Source organism: Ursus arctos, unplaced genomic scaffold (assembly GCF_023065955.2).
Source record: "Ursus arctos isolate Adak ecotype North America unplaced genomic scaffold, UrsArc2.0 scaffold_37, whole genome shotgun sequence".
In the NCBI taxonomy this organism is placed as follows: Eukaryota; Metazoa; Chordata; class Mammalia; order Carnivora; family Ursidae; genus Ursus; species Ursus arctos.
The window spans coordinates 20094256-20116315 of NW_026623053.1; the positions used below are offsets into that span (position 1 = coordinate 20094256).

Here is a 22060-nt window from a genome sequence, read left to right on the forward strand (position 1 = left end):
TTAATTTGATTGTTTTTTGCTATTGAGTTGTATGATTTCTTTATAGATTCCGGATATTAGCCTCTTATCAGATATGTGATTTGCAAATATATTCTTTCATTCAGTAGGTTGCCTTTTAATTTTGTTGATGCAGAAGCCTTTTACTGGTGTAGTGCCACTTGTTTATTTTTTATTTTTAGTTTTGTTGCTTTTGCTCTTAGTATCAGATTCAAAAAAATCGTTGCCAAGATATAGGTCAGGAACTTACTGCATAGGTTTTCTTTTAGGAGTTTTATGGTTTTGGGTCTTATGTTCAAGTCCTTAATCCATTTTGAGTTTATTTTTGTGTGTGGTGTAAGCTGGTGATCCAGTTTCAGTCTTTTGCATGTGGCTGTCCAATTTGCCCAGCACTGTCTTTTGAAGAGACTGTTTTTTTCCCTGTGTAAATTAATTGACCATATATGCATGGATTTATTCTTGGGCTGTATCCTGTGCTATGGATCTATTCTGTTTTTATGCCAACCATACTGTTTTAATTAGTCTAGCTTTGTAATATAGTTTGAAATCAGGAAGCATGATGCTTTCAGCTTTGTTCTTTCTCAGGATTGCTTTGATTACTTGGGGGTCTTACTGTTCCATACAAATTTTAGGATTTTTTTGTTCCATCTCTGTGAAAAATGCTTTTGGAATTTCCATAGGGATTATATTCAATCTGTATAGTTTTTTTGGGTAGTATGGATGTTTAAACAATATTAGTTCTTCTAATCCATGAGCACAGAATATCTTTTCATTTATTTGTGTCTTCCTCTATTTCGTTAATGTCTTTTAGTTTTTGATATACAAGTCTTTTAACTTTTTGGTTAATATATGCCTAGGTATTTTTTCTTTTTTGATGCATTTGTCAATGGGACTGTTTTCTTATTTAAGAACTAGAAATGCAACAGATTTTTGTGTATTGATTTTGTATCTTACAACTTTACTGATTTGTTTATTAGTTCTAACAGTTTTTTGATGGAGTCTTTAGGGTTTCCTATATATATCATCTGCAAACAGTGATGGTTTTACTTTTTTCTTTCCAATTTGGATGCCTTTTCTTTCTGTTTTTGTTTTTTATTTTTTATTTTTTTTGGACTAATTGTTCTGGTTAGGACTTCCAATACTGTATAGAATAAAAGTGGTGAGAGTGGGCATCTTTGTCTTGTTCCTGATCTCAGAGAAAAGCTTTAGCTTTTTCCCTTTGTCTGTGATGTTAGCTGTGGGCTTGTCACATATGGCCTTTATATGGTAAGGTACATTCCCTCTATACCTGCTTTTTGAGAGTTTTTATCATAAAGGGATGTTGAATTTTGTCCATGCTTTTTCTGTGTCTGTTGGATTGATCATATGATTTTTATCCTTTATTTTGTTGATACGGTGTATCACACCAACTGATTTGCAGATGTCAGATCATCCCTGTATCCCCAAATTAAATCCCACTTGATCATGGGGTATAATCATTTTAATGAATTATTAAATTTAGTTTGCTAATATTATATTGAGGATTTTTATATCTACGTTTATTGTAGATATTAGCCTGTAATTTTCTTTTCTTTTCCTTTTGTTGTTGTTGTGGTTGTGGTTGGCATCCTTGTCTGGTTTTGTTATCAGGGTAATGCTGGCCTCATTAAATGAATTCGGAAGAGTTCCCTTCTCTTCTGTTTTTTTGAGAGTTTGAGAAGGGTTGGTATTAATTTTTCTTTGAATTTTTAGTAGAATTCACCAGTGAAGCATTCCGGTCCTGCACTTTTGTCTATTGGGAGGTTTTTAACTGATTCACTATCCTTGCAAGTAATCAGTGTGTTCAGATTTTCTACTTCATTTTTTTTTTTTTTTAAGATTTTATTTATTTATTTGACAGAGACAGCCAGCAAGAGAGGGAACACAAGCAGGGGAAGTGGGAGAGGAAGAAGCAGGCTTCCAGCAGAGGAGCCTGATGTGGGGCTTGAGCCCAAAGCACCAGGATCACACCCTGAGCCGAAGGCAGACGTCCAATGACTGTGCCACCCAGGCACCCCCAGATTTTCTACTGCAACATGATTCAGTCATGGTAGGTTGTATGTTTCCAATAACTTATCCATTTTTCCTATGTTGTCCAATTTGTTGGCATGTAATCTCTTACGATCCTTCCCATTTCTGTGATAGCACTTCTCTTTCATTTCAGATTTTATTTATTTGAGTCCTCTTCTTCTTCCTTTTTTTTTTCCTTTTCCTAGTTAATCTACCTAAAGGTTTTTCAATTTTGTTTATCTTTTCACAGAACTAGCTTTTAGTCTCGGTGATCTTTTCTATTGTCTTTTTGGTCTCTATTTCATTTATTTCTGCTCTAATCTTTGTCATTTCCTTCTTTCTACTAACTTTGGGATTTGTTTGTTTTTCTAGTTTTTTTGAGGTATAAAGTTAAGTTATTTATTTGAGACTTTTCTTTTTTCTTGAGGTAGACATTTATCACTATGAATTTTCCCTTTTCGAACTGCTTTGCTGCATCTCATAGATTTTGATATGTTACATTTCCATTTTTTTCAAGGTATTTTTTGATTTCTCTTTTGATTTCTACTTTGACCCATTGGTTGTTCAGTAGCATGTTCTTTAATTTCTACCTGTTTGTGAATTTTCCAGTTTTCTTTGTGTAATTAATTTTGGAGTTTCATACCATTGTGATCAGAAAAGTCGCTTGATATAAATTCAGTTCTCTTAAATTTACTAAGACTTGTTTTATGCCTGGTACATGATTATCTTGGAAAAAGCCCCATGTGCACTTGAAAACAATGTGTTCTGTGGCTTTTAGATGTAATGTTCTATAGATATCTGTGAAGTCCCTTTGGTCTAATGTGTCATTTAAGACCAGATTTCCTCATTGATTTTCTGGCAGGATGATTTATCCATTCATGTAAGTGCAGTATTAAATCTTCTACTTTTATTGTATTTCTGTCTGTTTCTCCTTTTAGGTCTGTTAGTATTTGCTTTATATATTTAGGTATTCCTATGTTGGGTGCATAACTATTTATAAATGTATCTTCTTGTGAGATTGACTCCTTTATCATCATGTAATGCTCTTCTTTGTCTCTTATTACCATCTTTGTTTTTAAGTCTGTTTTGTCTAACTATAGTTACTCCACCTTTCTTTTGGTTTCCATTTGCATGGAATAGCTTTTTTCATCCCTTCCCTTTCAGTATGTGTATGTTCTTGCATCTAAAATTAATCCTTGTAGGCAGCATATAGATGGGTCTTATCTGTCTTCTCTTTCTTTTCCCTCCTCCCCTCCCTCTCTCTCCCTTCCTCTCCCTCTCTCTCTTTCTTTTTCTTTCTTTCAATCCATTCAGCCACTCTTTGTCTCTTGGTTGGAGAATTTAGTCCCCTTACATTTAAAGTAGTTTGTTTGTTTGTTTTAAGATTTTATTTATTTGAGAGAGAGAGTGCAGAGTGAGAGAGTGAGAGCATGAGTGGGAGGGGTGGCGGGGAGGGGTAGAGAGGGAGAAGCAGGCTTCCCGCTGAGCAGGAAGCCTCTTGCAGGGCTTGATCCCAGAACCTTGGGATCTTGACCTGAGCCGAAGGCAGACACTTAACTGACTGGACCACCCAGGTACCCCTAAAGTAATTATTGATAGGAATCGCTTATTGCCATTTTGTTAATAGTTTTCTGATTGTTTTTGTAGATCTTCCCAGTTTCTTTCTTCTGTTGCTCTCTGCCTTTGGGGTTTGATTACTTTATTTAGTGGTATGCTTATATTACTTTATCTTTTGTGTATTTACTATAACTTTTTGCTTTGTGGTTACCATGGGGCTTACATATAACAACTTGTATCTACTACAGTCTGTTTTAACTTGATAACAACTTAGGTTTGACCCCATTGTAAAGCTCAACATTATTACTCTCCCTCTCCTGACATTTTATGTTTTTGATGTCATATGTTACATCTTTTTACCTACATCTTGTGTATCCCATAACTAATTATTGTAATCACAGTTATTTTTACTACTTTTGTCTTTTAATCTTCATACTAGCTTTATAAATGATTAATCCACTATCCTTACTATATATTTACCTTTCAAGGGGAATTTATTCTTTCGTATGTGTTCTTGTTACTACTTAGCACCCTTTCTTTTCAGCCTAAAGGAGTCTCTTTAACATTTCTGGTAAGGCCATTATTAAATTTGTAATGAAATTTAAATTATTTATTTTTTTAAAAAGGTACTTCAAATATCAATGTGACCAAATGTGATTACCCTCATATTCTTGTTTTCTTTTTACCTAATATATATATATATATATATATATATATATATATATATATATTTTCTTTTTTTAACATTTACTCATTTTGTCTTCTTGATATATTACCTCAGAGAAAGTTGTATATCATCTCATTTTCATGGTAAACCATTTAACCCATTTCTGTGTTGAGAGCTACTCATTATCCAGGTCTTTAGGAACATGATTTAATGTTAACCAGCTATGTTTCTTGTACTTTTGAATTTTCCCTCTATTTTAGATCCTTTCCCTTGTATGTCAAACAAGCATATATCTTCCAGTGTCTCAAAACTGCCATTCCTTTGCTTGCTACATTTCTGTTCATTCAGTGGAAAACCTTTGCAAAGACCAGAATTTATATAATTTTACTTTCTTACCTTCTTACTCTTCAAAATTTTATAATATGAATTATGTTACTGCCGCCCTAGTGCAATTCCACTCTCAAATCATTAAAGTTATCATAGTCTTCTAATAGAATATCTTTTGTAATCCTTCCTTCTTTGACTTTCTTTAACATTTATGCCTGTTGATTACCTTCTCCCTCTTAAAAACCAATTTTAGTTTGGTTTAGGGCTAGATCTCTTCCATACTCTGCCGATTCTTTCTTTTATTCCACATTTTGTGCTGGGCCTTCTCTCTCTATAGTCTTCCACTGAAGATTAATTAGGTCACTTCAGCTACCGTTCTTTGTGACATTGCCACACATTTTTTTTCTATTGAATTCCATTATGAATGAAAATATGCATTTGTATTAGTAGCTTTATATGAATAACTTACTTTTCAAACTTAATAAATCTATAAACAAACTTGTTTTTTCTCTTCAGTATTGGATATTCCTCTAGCTTATTTAAGTTCTCTAAATGACACCACTATTTGCTTTGCTTGAATTGTTTACTTCGTATATTTCAATTGGGAGAGACAGATGTGTGAATTCTGGGATAGGATGGAAGGAGATTAGAGTTGCAGTTGGGGACTATGCCCAGACGATTATAGGACTTCTGAGAAACTTTGTGGCATGTAGCTAAAAATCCATCAACTGGAAGAGTAGGAGGGATAAACATTTAGCCAATGTCTTTAGTACTTTTTGGATAAGAATTGTTCTACTTGTTAACTCTCTCCAGGCCTCTGAGTTGTAAGTACCTGAGTGCCTAAGGATTCTGCAGTTATCTGACTTCCAGGCCTCTGAAGAAGCCGTGGGACAGAAAGAGGTTCACAGTAGGCAGCCAGGCAGTACACTTGAGTTACGCTTACAAGAAGCTGGCCCTATGCTGGGTAAAAACGCTTGGAATTAGGTCATTGCCAAAATATGAGATGAGTGGAAAGAATGTAAAGCAGTGCGTAAGAAGTGTTTGGCTCATTGTGATTATCCTACATTTTAACAGAATGGATTACTTTTCATTTAGCAAACTTAACCCCTCCTTTCCCACTTGCTTATTTTCATCAAGCAAATCTTACTTTCAAGTGCCCTTCCCAGTTCTGCCTATCCTAAATCCTGTCTTTCCTTTAATTCCCAGCTCAAATTATCCCTCTTTGATTTTGTCCCATTAATAAAAAGCCATTTCCTCCTCCTCTTATATCCCAGTGAAGGATCTCTGGTTGCCCTAGTGAAATGAATCTTTGTCCCAAGACGAGAATTTTCTTTCTTGTGTGTGTGTGTGTGTGTGTGTGTATGTGTGTGTGTACGTGTGCCTCCATACATGCACTTTGTAGCATTTGCTTTAATCCCAGCTTTTGAGTTTTGAAATTCTGTCGTGATGATAGTACATTTACAGCCAGTTATTAATTCCATTGGAGCCTCAACTATTTTATCTATGTATTCTGTGTTCATAGTATCTATTTTGCTGAGTTATTTCAAGCTTTAAATAATAAACTATAAGTAATGTGCTTACACAGAATGAATGCCCTCCGAAAGTTCTCTTCCCACCTATAAGGCCACAAGACAATTGATTTTTTTTTTTTTTTTTAATGTTCTTCTAAAGAGATTCATTGCAAATGTAGATGTTCACAGCTAAGTTCTTCGGTGAGAGTGACAGGGTTTTTTTTGTTGTTGTTGTTTAACTGACTCCTTGATTGCCGCAGAGATCATATTGTAACGATTGTGGGGAGGAGGGGTGGTATAGCCTTGGGATGAAGCCGGTGCTGAGGCAGACAGCAGAGAGCAGAATGATCTCACTGAGTGTCTTATTTCTAGAGCCTTCTCTTCTTCCAAGCTTCTGATTTTATGAAATAATGAATCTCCTAATTTTTCAGGCCTGCTTGATTTGGGTTTTCTGGTTCTCCGTGTTTAAAGTACTTAAAATGACACGTACTTCAATAATTATTAGCTCTACTGTTGTTTAGTATTTTCAATTATCTCAGGCTCTGCTGTTGTCCCCTCTGTAGGGTCAGGTGCTGGCACACTGTTAAACTACAGGAAACACAACAGCCTCAGAGAAATGTGACTCAACATGCAGGGTGGGGCAACTCAGGGCCCCTCCACTGCATAGCATTTGTTCTGCTTTCAAGGTTCCCCACGGCATCTGAAGCTTTCTATCCCTGGAGGCGACTGCCCATATGTTCACCTTTATTACCAACCTGCAGTTTCGAGGCATCTGCTAAACTACAATTTTGAGTGCTCAATGGTGATTTCATTTGCGTAAAAAAAGGAGACTTTTTGCCCCTTATTAAGTTAGAATGGCATCGCACCACAGTGTAGAGCTTGCATAGGTCTATTAAAAGAAGCCGTAGAGCTAAGAGGATTAGAGGCTTATGTGTGCTGTTAAAAGGTGAGGAATCAGGTCGTGTTCATGTGTGCTTATTGTTCTTTCTCAGAACAATAACGTAAACAGATTCTCTCTTCTGAGAGAAAAGGAAGTTTCAATAATGTAGAATTGGCTTTGCTTCTATCTGGAGCCCTTATGCCTCTTAACTGCAGAGAACATATCAGGGAGTCTGTAGGAGAACACTGGCAACATAGTAACAGGCTACAGAGGCCACCTAGCTACAGATGTTCCCCAGTTTTACACAAGCTGACTCTTCATGGTGGTTTCCTTTCTGCAAAGCTTCCAGCTCATTCTGTAGCAACACCTGATTAGAGAGCAGTGCCTGCAACATTCTTGGCTGTCCTTTCTCTCCTTGTTACCTTCTCTTGTCAGGGTAGTTGAGTTATCAAATGGTATAAGTGTTATGTCAATACCGTTTCAAATATAAAACGCTAGCCATGCAAAGGCTAAAGGAAATTGTTTTCTAACTAACTGCTGGCAGCCTGCTCTTATAGATTAAGACCAGGTCTCTCCACAAAGCACTGAAGCAGCAAATTTAAAAGGAGGCAAATAGAACGTAGACTATTTGGCATCAGAGATAAAACAGTTCATTACCTGGTTAATGTTTGCATTTTCCTGGTATAGAGCAAGCATAAAATTACAGATAACAAAGTGACATTTAATAGGCACTGGACATTTCAAGAGAAATGTAGCTTTTAAAGAAGTTTCTCTTTTATTCCTGGAAAAATTAAGGCAAATGGGAGGATTATTGTATCAGGTACAAACCTCAAAGGCAGAAAATGTAGGGGAAATAAAGTCTACCTTCAATCCTATGAATTATTAATTATGGAAATCTGGCCAAGCCACTTTCTTCCTTGCAGGGACTTAATTTTTGAATTTATTATACACAAATTAAAACACCTGTGTTCTCTACTACACAGGGTTGTGGCAGAAATGAAATGAAATCACGTATGTAAAAGTGCATTAAAAACTCCAAAGCACAACAACAAAATTTAAGCCACTCTTTCAGGTGAAGATCCTGAATTTGCAATGTCAGGTGTAATAACCCGAGAGCGACAAAGACACGACAGAGATTGTCATACTTCACCAAGATGTTATATTTAATCTAACTCGGCCTCTCAGAGTTAAGAGGTACTTTAGAAACTACCTAGTCCATCTATAGCTAGAATCCTGTCCTCTCTGTCAAAGAGTGTTTCTGCCTGTATTTGGACACATCCTATAATGGGGAGTTCAGTACTTATTTGAGCCCATTCTCTGCTCTTTGAGTGAACAGTATCATTTTGTGCATAAAGCACAGGATTTTATAAGAAAAGGGTTCAAGCCATTGCTTTGCCTCTTATTGTTTTCCTAACACTGGGCAATGTAGTTTTAGATTCAACTACCCCATTTATAAAAGTATAATAATAGTGTTCCACATGTCATAGAGTTATATGCCTACCCAAGTACTTTACACATGCTAGCGATTATGCGCAAGTGAGATGTCATGTTATTTTACTACGTATGTTATCTTATTTATTGCCCGAACATATGCAGTGATAATGTAGTACCAAAGATGATATGTGCCATTTAAATCATCTTAAATAAAACTTTCAGAGATGTACAATTCATAAATGTCACCTTGAACCAAAAAGGTTATTCCATTAGCATTAAGAGAAAATGAAGGATTAATATGAACTCTGAAATCCCCTTAAACACAGTTTAGTTAAATGGTACTGTGCATTTTCTTTAAAATATAATGCAGCAAATGAGAAGAAAAGAAAGTATTTGGACATCAGTGATCTTCAGTATCTTATGGAATAAAGTATAGGCTAGTAATCTTACTTTCAGAAGGGGGATGCTAAAGTTATTTGACATGACTAGTCACAGGCAGGAGTGAGCCAGAATTGTAATGTAGACCATTTATCCTTGTCACGCTTCTGTCTCTTGCTTTCCTCTTGAATCTTTCTGGGATGGCAGACTTTTCACCTTCCCATTTCCCTTTCCATATGCGTCCTAAGCAAGGAACTTGTCTTGTTCCCTTTGAGGGGCCTCATCTAATTTAATGAACATCAACAAATCAAACTAATTTCATTTGTTTGTGTGTGTAGGTAATTAACCTTCCAAAGTCTTCATTCAGTTACTTTGTCTAAAAAATGGTCACAGTAACGCCACAGCTTTAAGAATTAAATAAGGAAATCCATATAAGGCATTTAGCATATTTTCATACTCATGGTAAGCTTCAATGATTTCTAGATATAATTATGATATCATAATTAAGATAGAGTTTTATGTTATGCTTTCAAAAGTTAGATTAATCAAATGAAAATAGCTTTGGAGCCACAATGACTGTATTTGAAACTTGGATTTATAAATTACTTGTTGTGTGGAATTAGGCATTATTTCGACTTTGTGATTTTCAGCTTTTATAGGTGTAAAACAGGGAAAATAATAGTACATGCCCTCCAGTGTTACTGTGAGAGTTAGATGAGAAAATCCTTTTAAAGAGGTTAGCACAGTAAACACTCATAGTAAATAAATAAATGCTATTTATTATCACTGTAATAGTTCAGAGACAATTTCATATTGTGTTTTCTTTAAAGTGTTAAAATAGAAAAGGCTGTATTTTGCCCGTTACTAAAAGTCTGTGCAAAGAATGACATCTAGAACTATAGGGAAAAGCAACAAAAACAATAACAAAACATTTGCATAGGAATTAGGAGAGAATTCATTTATCTGAACTTTCTTCTTCCTGATCCTCTATTTCTGTTTCCAGAAATTGAAACTTAGGTTAGTATTTCCACATCAACTATTTTGCTTCTCAAAGAATGTTATAGATCTTCCTGTATTTCTGTGGGGAGGGGATGATGAAGATGAAAACGTCTTGATGGCCTGTATTATCTCTTAATATATAATATTATTATAGTTTTCGTATCAATTCTGTTGTTTTCAACCTGCTTCTGCCATCTATCCTCCTCCTGAGTGATTCAACAGAAATGAGGTGATTTAAGCATATGATGGTATAAAGTATATGCTCTTTAATTCTCGTAGGTGATAAATAGCTGGGCAAAGTATAGGGATGATTTGCAAAGTTAAATTGGGTAGCTTAATAGTGATAATGTGTAAAACTGAGTAATAGACAACCCAGTCATTGAATATTTATCAAACAGTATCTCATACTTCTTAACTGGATTCTAACATTATTTTTTTTAATTCACTAATATTTTAAATTATTTAGATAATTTGTGTATTCCCTTATCACAAAACAGTAAACAAGAAAACAAAAAATATATATAAAAGATTTAACTGTTTAAACATAATAAAGATTTGGATGTATTCATGCAATTGTTAGGGTATAAAAGTTAATATTGTTAACTTGTTCACAATAAAAAATAAATGTATCAAATTAGTATAGATGCTATCTATTGAGATATTATTTTATTATTTTATACATAGTCATTGAAAGAAAGAGTGATTTGCAGGAGAAGTTCCTATTTAAAATTATAAAAGATAATGTTTGTTTCTATATTTAACATATCAGGAGTAGAAGGAGTGCCCCTGCTTGATGCTCTCTCCTCCTCCCTGGGCCCCTCCCCCCTCCTGCCTGTGCACACTCTCTCCCTCTCTGTCTCTTCGCTCCCTCTAAAAATAAATAAATAAATATTTAAAAAAAGAAAAATTATTTTGAAAACAAAAAAAATAAAAATATTAGGAATTTGGAGTCACTTGAAATTATTTGTATTTTAGAAAATATTGAATTTCTGTTTTGAGAGATGAAATTTACAACTGATTAAATTATGTAATGTATATACTAATATTAATACTAGTTAATATTTATACTAACATTATTAATTAGGGATTTTCCATTGAGTAGCATGGGAAAAGTATATGGCTTTAATTGAAAGTATTACAAATAGTTTGATAACTAATTGGTTATATTTGCATTGAGAAAAAAAAACCTCAAATAATATTCTCAATTTGACAATATCTTTGACTAGAAATCTAGTTGATTGTTTTTCTTCTTTATCCTTTGTGAATTATTCCTCTACTTGTACAATGGTTATGTCTAATATTAATAATGGTAACATGTATTTAAGTGTACACAGTAGTATTCAGTATACAGTAGTGTATACAGTAGTATTTCAAGTAGATATATATACTTGAATATATATATATATATTTTCCGTTCCCACTTTATTGGTAACCTTTGTCATTGTCCACTGAAGACCAGCAGAAGCACACCTGTAGTCAGACAGTTTTGGGTTTATTACTTGTTCTAGGAGAGGAGACTGAACACCTTGGGAAAATATGGGTGTTTCAGTCAAAGGATATGCCAGGGTGAGGAGGGAGGAGAGGAGGTTGTTACAGGATTTGGGCTTATATTAGGAGTTTTTGCTAGATTGAGTCATGTACGAAAGTGGGAGTTATTTCATGATTAACTTAGTAATTTTTATATAAGAGGCAGAAAAAAGGAGAGGGGCTAAAGTTGTAATGGACAAAGAAACAGTTACTAATGTTAAGAGATGAAAATCTTTCATCATTTTTATGGTTTGCACTGAGTTCTAGTTTTTGTCTGTTAAAATGCTATTATGAAATGTTTTTGTTTTTGTTTTTGTCTTGTTCATTATGGATTCAGTGACTCTAATTATTTTGGTGTATGTGCACTGTTTAAGTAGGAACATTGTAGCCTAGCTATTAGTACTAGTTGTCAAGGCTATTTTTTCTTCTTCACATTCTTTATTATGGAGGAATTGTTTTCAAAGTGTAACATCAGTATCACCTGTGAACTTATTAGAAATGTAAATTCTCAAACTCCTTCCAGACTGCTGAATCAGAAACTGGGGATTAATTGCATAAATTGAAAACCTCTGCAATTACATAGTTTTTTTTTAAATGAACTTTTATTTTGGAATAATTTTTGGTTTTCAGAAAATTGCAAAGATAGTACAGAGAGGTCCTATATACCCCTTGTCCAATTTTCCCCATTGTTTACATCTTACATTGTCATAGTATATTTTTCAAAATTGAGAAACTGACCTTGGTACATTACTTTTGACTAAACTACAGTTTTAATATCAGTTTCGCCAATTCTGCCGTTAATGTTCTCTTTTTGTTCCAGGACCCAATTCAGAGTACCACATTGCATTTAGTTCTCATGTATCTTCAGTATCCTCTGGTCAGTGACACTTTTCTTACTCTTTTCCTGTTTTTGTTGTTGTTGTGTTTTGTTTTATGGCCTTGAATGACAAGAAGTATCCTGTAGGACATCCTCCAGTCTGATTTTTGTAGTGTTTTTCTGATGATTAGACTGAGTTTATGGGTTTATGAGAAGAACACCACAGAGGTAAAGTGCCCTTCTTATCACATCATATCAGGGGGGGTACGCGATATGCACCAGACATCACTGGGGATATTAAGTTTTATCACTTGGTTAAAGTACTGTTTGCTAGGTTTCTCCAGTGTAAAGTTATTTTTTCACACCTTTCCTATTCTGTTCTTTGGAGCATGGGATTACTAAGTCAAGCCTGCCCTAGAGTGTGTGTGTCTGTGTGTGTGCACGTGTGTGTATGTGTTACAAGCTCTACCCCCTGGAAGTGGGAGTGTCTGCATATATTAAATGGATTCTTCTGTAAGAAAGATTCATCTGTTCTCTACCAGCTATTTACTCATGTATTTATGTATGGACTCAGTATGGACTCATGTATATTTATTTTTTACTTTGGGTTATAATTTAATACTGTTATTTCTTTTGCTGCTCAAATTGTTCCAGCTTTAGCCACTGGGAGTTCTCTATAGTTAGATCTTTTGTCTCTATAACATGTCCCCATTCCTTTGCATTTTGAGTACTTCCTTACTTTCTGGTACTATAAGATGCTCAAAGCTCATCTTGTATTTTGCTTGTCCAGCCCTAGAACCAGTAATTTTTCCAAGGAACCTGGTTCCTTTTATTAAAGAATGGTATTGAGTTCTGGGCGCTGGGTATACTTGTTGTTGGACTGTCATTGTTTTTAGGCCTTGTCTGCAAACAGACTATAAATATATATGTAGACATGATAACCTATGAGAAGAACGTATCTAAATTGTTTTGCTATCTGTCGATCTTATTAAGCTGAACATTAGTTTAGTCTGATGATCCTGACTCTAATTTAGTACCACATGGTTTATTATCGTCTTATTTTTTGATTATGTATAACTTCTCTCTCTGAAAGTGAGAAAGTTAGCTAAATATACTTTATTTAAAAATTCTGATTTCAAGATTTTTCTTGTATTTAATCTTTTTGGCACCACCTGTGAGTGGGACGTTTCTTATATAGAACATAAGATTCATTAATTAATAAGACACATTTATCCTTTGAATATAGGTTGTTAATTTGAAATATTTTACATTAATGTAACTACCAGCTGTGCTTTGCATGCAAGGGAGTAGTATAGCAAGAGTCTAAAAATAATGTTGAGTGAATAATCAGATTTAATAAAATTATCCTTATGTGAACTGCAGTTATTTGAGCTGTGTATCAGTGGCCCTCAGTCTCAGCTGCACATAGGAATCATCTGGGAATTTTAAAAAATGCTGATGTGTGGTTCTCACCTGCAGAGATTCTGATTTAATTTGTCTGGGGTTAAGAATGAGGCCAGGGACTTGAAAAACTCCCCAGGTGATTTTGATATGCAGCCAAGGTTGAGCCAAGGTTCAGAACCTCTGCTGCCTTTGGCTAAGTTAATGCTGATTGCAGTATCTTCTGTGCTGTCTTGTTTTCTGAATAGGTATATTTCAAGCTAGGTCACCTGTGGAGTAGTAACATATGTTTGAGTTTGGACAGTGGGGCACATTCTGTTGTATACTAGGAGTGGACACTGGGGCACAGTTGTAGCTATTATAGTAGGGCTATCAGATGTCTGTGGTGATCTATGAGGAGTAATGTAGTATGTTGCTTTTTTATTTTAATTTCTAAAATACAGGAAAGACACTAAAAAGCTTCAAAATAAGGTCCTGCAGAAATTATATTTCCATAAAACTATGACCTGCAGATCTAAGAGTCTTGCCCACCTCAATCCAAAAAGCTCCCAAGTAATTTGAAAATATCCCTTTTTCACCAAAAACATAGGCACCATTCGATAACTGGAAGCCTGTGTCTCCCACTCCTCTTCACCCATTTTGCCTTTCCCCCAATGCCCTTCCCTCTGGCAACCATCAGTTTGTTCTCTGTATCTGTAGGTCTAATTCTGCTTTTTTGTTTGTTTATTCATTTGCTTTATTTTTTAGATTCCACATATGAGTGAAATCATATGGTATTTGTCATCTCAGTCTAACTTATTTCATTTAGCATAATACCCTCTAGGTCCACATGTGTTGTTGCAAATGGCAAGATCTCTGATGGCTGTGTAATATTCGTATATGTGTGTATGTGCCACACACACGTCTTTATCCATTCATCTGTTGATGGACACTGGGATGCTTCCATATTTTGGCTGTTGTAAATAATACTGCAATAAACATAGTGGTGCGTATATCTTTTTGAACTAGGGTTTTCACTTTCTTTGGAATGATTGGATCATATGGCATTTTTTTTTTACGATTTTATTTATTTATTTGACAGAGATAGAGACAGCCAGCGAGAGAGGGAACACAAGCAGGGGGAGTGGGAGAGGAAGAAGCAGGCTCATAGCAGAAGAGCCTGATGTGGGACTCGATCCCAGAACGCTGGGATCATGCCCTGAGCCGAAGGCAGACGCTTAACCGCTGTGCCACCCAGGCGCCCCCATATGGCATTTCTATTTTTAATTTTTTGAAGAACTTCCATATTGTTTTCCACAATGGCTGCACCAATTGACATTCCAGCCAACAGTGCACAAGAGTTCTTTTTCTCCACGTCCTGCCAACATGTTATTTTGTCTTTTCAGTTTTAGCCATCTTGACAGTTATAAGGTGATAATCTCATTTAAAAAGTATAGCGTAGAGAATATAGACAGTGATATTGCAGTAGCATTCTGTGGTGACAGATGGTAGCTACACTTGTGGTGAACATAACGTAACGTACAAAGATGTTGAATCACCATGTTGTACACCTGAAACTAATGTAGCATTGTGTGCCAACTCTACTCACCACAAGAAGTTAAAAAAAATAAAAGTGCCATGTAGGATATGAGTAGAGGAGATGTGATAGATACATATAATTATAAACCAAGGCCAACTGTAATAAATAAACAAAAAAGGTATGGCTTCAAAGGATATGGGACAAATCTATGAGAAGATGGTACTTTTAAAGGGTGAAATTTAGAGTATATGAATTATAGTCAATGAATATTATTAATAATACATTAAAAATTGCACTAAAAATACAATTAAAATTGTTGGACAGCAATGCCACTTTTGGGTGTATATCCAAAATAATTGAAATCAGGATCTCAAAGAGAGCCATGCACGCCAATGTTCATTGCAGCACTATTCACATTAGCCAAGCAAGGGAAATAACCCACATGTCCATCAACAGATGAATGAATAAAGAATATATGGTATATCCATACAACAGAATATTATTCTGCCTTAAAAAAGAAGAAAATTCTGTTATATGTGACAACAGATAAACCTGGAAGATATTATGGTAAGTGATATAAACCAGAAGGACAAATGATTCCACTTATATGAGGTGTCTAAAATAATCAAGCTCATAGAAGCTGAGAATAGAACAGTGGTTGGCAGGAGTGGGAGGAAGGGGAAAATGGGGTTTAACTAGTATAAAGTTTCAATTATGCAAAATGAATAAGTTGTAGAGATCTGTTTTGCAACTTTGTGGCTATAGTTAACAATACTATATTGTGGGACGCCTGGGTAGCACAGCGGTTAAGCGTCTGCCTTCGGCTCAGGGCGTGATCCTGGCGTTATGGGATCGAGTCCCACATCAGGCTCCTCTGCTGTGAGCCTGCTTCTTCCTCTCCCACTCCCCCTGCTTGTGTTCCCTCTCTCGCTGGCTGTCTCTATCTCTGTCAAATAAATAAATAAAATCTTTAAAAAAAAAACAACAAAAAAAAACAATACTATATTGTGCACTTAAAAATTTAATAAGGGTATATCTCATGTTAAGTGTTCTTAAAGCAACAAGAATAAAGAGACCCAAGCAAACTTTTGGAGGTGATGGACATGTCTAACACTTTGACTGCAGTGATGGTTTCATGAGTGTATGCGTATGTCCAAACTCATCAAGTTGTATACGTTAAATATGTGGAGTTTTTTGTATGTCAATTATACCTCAGTAAAGCTGTTAAAATGCATACTTGGAAAAGTAAAAAACCAAAAACCACACACACACACACAAAAAACCTCTAAAAAACAGAAAGCAAAAACACAGATACCATGCCCCAGTGTTGTAGACTGAATTGTTTCCCCCAAATTCATATGTTTGAAGTCTTAACCTTGAACGCAACTGCATTGGGAGATAGGGTGTGTAAGGAGGTATTTAAGCCTAACTGATGTTGTAAGGGTGGAGCCCTAATCAATAGGACTGGTGTTTTTACAAGAGGAGACACCGCATGCCCACACACAGAGAAAAGGCTGTGTTAAGACACAGTAAAAAGGTGAACATCTGGGGGCACCCGGGTGGCTCAGTTGGTTAAGGGACTGCGTTCAGCTCAGGTCATGATCCTGGGGTTCGGGGATGGAGCCCTGCACCTGGCTCCTTGCTCAGCGGGGAGCCTGCTTCTTCCCCTCCCTCTGCCTGCTACTCCCCCTGCTTGTGCTTGGGCTCTCTCTCTCTCTCTCTCTGTCAAATAAATAAATAAAATCTTAAAAAAAAAAAAAAAAGAGAAAGTTGGATGTCTGTAGGTCAAGGAGAGAGGCCTTACCAAAAACCCAACTCACCCAGCTCCTTGATCTTAGATTTCTAACCCTCAGAACTGTGAAAAAATAAATGTCTGTTTTTTACGGCACCCTGTCTGTAACATCCTGTTATTGCAGTCCTAGCCGACTAGTACTCCAAGCAATTTCACTTCTCAGTATATAATCAATAGATAATGTACACACATATTTCAAGAAATGTTCAAAAATATTCATGATAGCTTTATTCAGAATAGACCCTACATGGGCTTTCCTAGTTAATGCCTCACACTCATAAAACCTCACTTTTTAATTTTTTTCACTACAGATTACTTTTAGCTGTTGTAGATGATAATATAAATGAAATAATAAAAACATGGAGACCAGAACTACTTAATAGTTTGTCAGGAAAAAAAAGAAGGCTTCTAGTGTTTCAGTAATAGTTTTACTAAAAAATCCAATAATATTTTGATCAAACATAGTCTGTAAATACTGAATTGTACAAATCTAACTAAACAGAAATAAAATTAATACTTTTCCATAGTTATTTATTTTCATGCTTCAGGGCACATCCTTACCTCTGCTGGTATTTATCATGGATTATCATATAAATCTTAGACATGCCTCCACAATTCACTTTGGATTAAAATAATGCATCATTCTAACATGAATCAGTGATTTACAGCAGGGAATACAAAGTATTTGCAGTCGATGATTTATTCTGTTTAATAATATTCACCTGTATGTGTGTGGTTAATGCCTTCTGTGTTTCTAAATGTTCATTTGGGGCAACTATGGATGTCCATAATATCTGAACTCAGAATATTTTAATTGCATATTTTGAAGGCATTGATATATCAATGGATTTATGGTGGTCCTTACAAAATTAGAAGAAAAATGATGCAGTACCTGAGTGCACTTTTTTTCCCAGCTCAATTTTTACAAGATATACTTTCAGTGCTTTAAAGGGCTTACCTTTAAATTTAACCAGTGTACATTTAAAATTTGTAATCCTAGTAATAAATACTAATAAAATTACAAATTTACAAATAATAAATACAATAAAAAATACAAGAAGAGAATGATCTCAGCTGCTGCCCTTCAGGCTTAGCCTCAGAAGAAAAGCACATGGAGTAGATCTAAACTTAACCCACAGCTTGAATATAAGTCCAGATAAAATGCATCCTGATGGAGAGCTGTGTAGTTAATCCCAGTCTGATCAGCTGAATTGAAGTCAATCTGCTGATCAAAGAATGTGAGGTTTTGGGGTGCCTGGGTGGCTCAGTCGTTAAGCGTCTGCCTTCGGCTCAGGGCGTGATCCCGGCGTTCTGGGATCGAGCCCCACATCGGGCTCCTCCGCTATGAGCCTGCTTCTTTCTCTCCCACTCTCCCTGCTTGTGTTCCCTCTCTCACTGGCTGTCTCTCTCTGTCAAAGAAATAAATAAAATCCTTAAAAAAAAAAAAAAAAAGAATGTGAGAGTTTGAGTCTCGTGATTATACAGTAGAAACTAATGTGATATTACACCTAGTTAACCATCAATTATCAAGTGGGAGATATGGAAGTGAAATAGAACATGATCCCTTTCTTTCAAATGTTTATAATCTCTTGGAGAATGAAATGGAAAATACATGAAACTGTGGTGAGGAAAACCAAGGTTATTGATAAACCCAGGTTATTGAAGAGCCCAGCATTAGCTGGGTAAGGATAGAGATGTTTATTTGGTGAGCCAAAATTTGCTAGTAAAAGTTCTTGGAAAACTAAATAGGTAGGCTGTCCTATATATATGCTGCATAACTAAACACCCTACTTGCTCAAAACTACGATTATTATCTTTGATATTTATATTTGTTAATGTGGCCCAGCTGAGCAGTTCTGATTTGCGTCTCTCCTGTGGTGATAATTGGGTATCAGCTGGGGCTGTCATCATCTGAAGGCTTAACATTGCTGGATACCCGGAAGGCATGGTATGGTGCTCGGTGAGGGTTCTAAGCTGGGACTTCAGTTGTGCTGTCCACTGTAGCTCCTCCACATGGTCTCTTTGTGTCGTTTGGGCATCTCACAGCATGGTGAAGCTGGGTTCTGAGAGCAAGTGTCTCCAGAGCAAACATTTCAAGAGACCCAGGGAGATCCTGCAAAGCTTTCTGTGATCTAACCTCAGAACTTCCAGAATGTTCCTCTTACCACATTCTTGTCATCAAGCAAGTTACTAAGATCAGTCCAGATTCAAGGTAAAGGGATGTAGATTCTTTTTTTTTTTTTATAAAAGATATTTATTTATTTATTTATTTTTTATAATAATATTTTTTTATTCTATTATATTAGTCACCATACAGTACATCCCTGGTTTTTGATGTAAAGTTCCATAATTCATTAGTTGCGTGTCTAACTCTTCATGTGAGAAGCAGCATGTTACAAATAGGAGGGGAAAAATTGAAGTTGACTATCTTTGGAACTTATTTACCATGGAACTTTATTTGATTTAATTTGAATAAACAGCTTTATCTCTAGAGCGTCCATATAATTTGTCATCCACATCACTACATGTCTAATAGTAAAATGAACACTAAATATGAATACATTGGAACTTCTAAGAACTGGGATATCAGAGTGCTGCTTACTAAGCTTTTTTGTGTCTGCTTTAAGTTATCTTTCTATATTCTGCTTTGTAACACTGGGGCTGTGATTCTGCAAACCCCATTTCTCCTTCACCTGCTGGATCCCTCTTAGGCTCTGCCACTAGAAGGCAGTTGAGGGATGCTCAACGGCAGCTGGAAGAAGAAGAAACTTGCTCCTTACTGTTCCCATTAATGTTGTCTGTGCAGTCTCAGTACAGGCAGTAGTTTTCAGTCCCCAAGTTTGATTTATCCATATTCCCCAAACCAACCTCAGCTCACTCCCGCAGATTTATCAGCATCGGCAGGTAGCACCTCCTTTTCAGAGATATGAGAGTCCTGTAAGCTCTAGGTTCTAATAACCCCAACCTCTTTCCTTTGCTCTCTCTTCTTTAGAGGTGTGAGCTGTAAGCCCTTCAATGTCTGTTTACCCAATTCCTTACATAACATTCACTGCCAAAAAAAGTATGTAGTTTCTGTTTTCCTATTTTTCTGAACTTGATTGATACCACTATCTTATATACCTGACTTCTTTACTGACTTGAATAGATCATATTAATCCAGAAGTTTTCTAAATAATCAGAATGATATTGGCTATATACTGGGCACTGATCAGTAAAAGAGAAAAACCCAATTCTAGGAACATTTATAGATTGCTTGGAGTGAATTTGGAATCACTGAAAAACTACATGACATGACAAGGATTGGGTTCAAATAAATAAATTCTGTTACTGCTGTAATATAATTCATTTAGTTACTATTAAATATTGGAAAATGTCCCTAGCAATATAGTTTATGATATATATGCTTCTTTAATATATAGCAAACTGATTATATTATAAGGCAGCATTCACTGATTAATATGTATGTAAACATGGCATTATGCTATAGTGTGTATATGAAATCATTTTTGATCTTCTGTTATCTTATTCATGTATGGTTAGGGTTATTTAACACAGTGTATTGATGTGTATTCTATAAAAGAATCAGAATGCTCAGTGCAAATCCCAAGAATAGCAAGCAGATATAAAATTGGTACATAGGCTTTAGGAATTTATATTCCACGTGGAATCTCTTAGTAGATAATTTCAGTTATGCAAACCCACACAAGCAATGGATGTATTCTCCTGTAAAGTTAATTATTTATAGAGAACCAAGGCAAAATATAAGTGGAACTTTTTGTGTTACTAATTAAGAAACACCTGAAAATTTTAATTTATGTATATACTTTTTGAAAAACATTAGATATGCAGCACCTTTTTTATTCTTTTAAAATTTCTAGTAGTACACCTGTTTTGCTTAGTGCAAAATCCATGAATTGTAATGGTAGAAATTTTCATCTCTGTTTTTATTCTGACATTAGCTTTTGTTTTGTTTTGTTTTGTTTTGCTTAGTTTATCTCTTCTCAGTAGAACAAGAAAACATGCTGACCCAGGTGACTGCATGAATCCTTTTGTCAGGCCACTTACAGTTCATGCCATTTCTCGCTCTCCTTTGATGGAGCCAGTAGTACTGCAGATACACAACAAACATGTGTTTTGATGGTTCTTTTATGAAAAGTGCTATGCATCTTTGATATTAGATTTGTTTATTTAAAAGCATTTTAAATTGATATTGTCAAAGTCCTTGCTGTTAGAGTCTGCTACTTAATTATGCTATGGCAGCAGGACCTACCTATATTCTATAACAGATTATATCAGCAGGAGGCATAGCAGCTTAATTTTAAAAAATAGAATCTAATGATTTTGTTTTTTCAGTCAGCAGGTGGGGGGTTCCCTATAGATACACAAACCTGTGTCTGCAATGATGCCCGTGATTTGTCACTCGATTGTTATAAACCTTTGGGAATACGAGCAAAGATTTGAGGGATACAAATAATATAGAGAGGTAGAGAAAAGGTATCTTAGGCAAAGAAAAGAAAGTATATGTTTGAAAGGAGGGAAAAATAAAATGTCTGAGAAAGGAAGTTCAGCATTTGGAAGCTGGTTATTTTTTTAAAAAGTCCATATTTGCATGCCCTATTTCTTTATTATTGTTGTTACTATTGAGATGGATCATTTTCATGTGTGCCTTTTTAATGTGGGTTGATTATAAATGAGAGCAAAGTAGCTGAAACTGAAAAATTGTTTATCAAGCTTTAGTAAAATAGTATTAGAGATGACATTTTCGGACTAATATTTACCATCTATGTCTTACATGATTATGGCAATCAAAGGACCATAATATATTTACCACTCAACCCTAATTAAAAAAATCTGTATTTATTCTTTAGTAATTAGGAAAGCTTTCAGAATCTTGTAGGTTGGTAAGGTTCTCCAGAATGAGTCAGGGGCACCTGGGTGGCTCAGTTAGTTGAGACTCTTGGTTTCTGCTCAGGTCATGATCTCAGAGTCATGAGATCGAGCCCTGCCTTGAGCCCCCCACCCCACCTCAGTCTCTGCACTCAGCGGAGAGATTTAGGGTGGTATAACCCCATCCCTCCAAGAATTGCAGCATCCTCACCCAGGAGGTACTCAGGAACCATCACTAATCACAGCTTCAGTCTTGGAAAAAAGAGTAACTTAGCAAACTGAGGGCTTCATGAAAACACTGTGAGAACATATCTACAAAGAATATCTCTTTGTAGGGCA

General features: G+C 35.6%; 1 long non-coding RNA gene across 1 annotated transcript in view; it reads left to right on the forward strand.

Moving 5' to 3' along the window:
- The first annotated feature begins 1882 nt into the window (after positions 1 to 1882).
- Positions 1883 to 22060, forward strand: part of LOC113266163 (uncharacterized) — a 404629-nt gene continuing 384451 nt past the window's right edge. The window contains exon 1 of the long non-coding RNA XR_008957146.1: positions 1883 to 2065. This is a non-coding gene — a long non-coding RNA (uncharacterized LOC113266163). The remainder of the gene's footprint in view (positions 2066 to 22060) is intronic.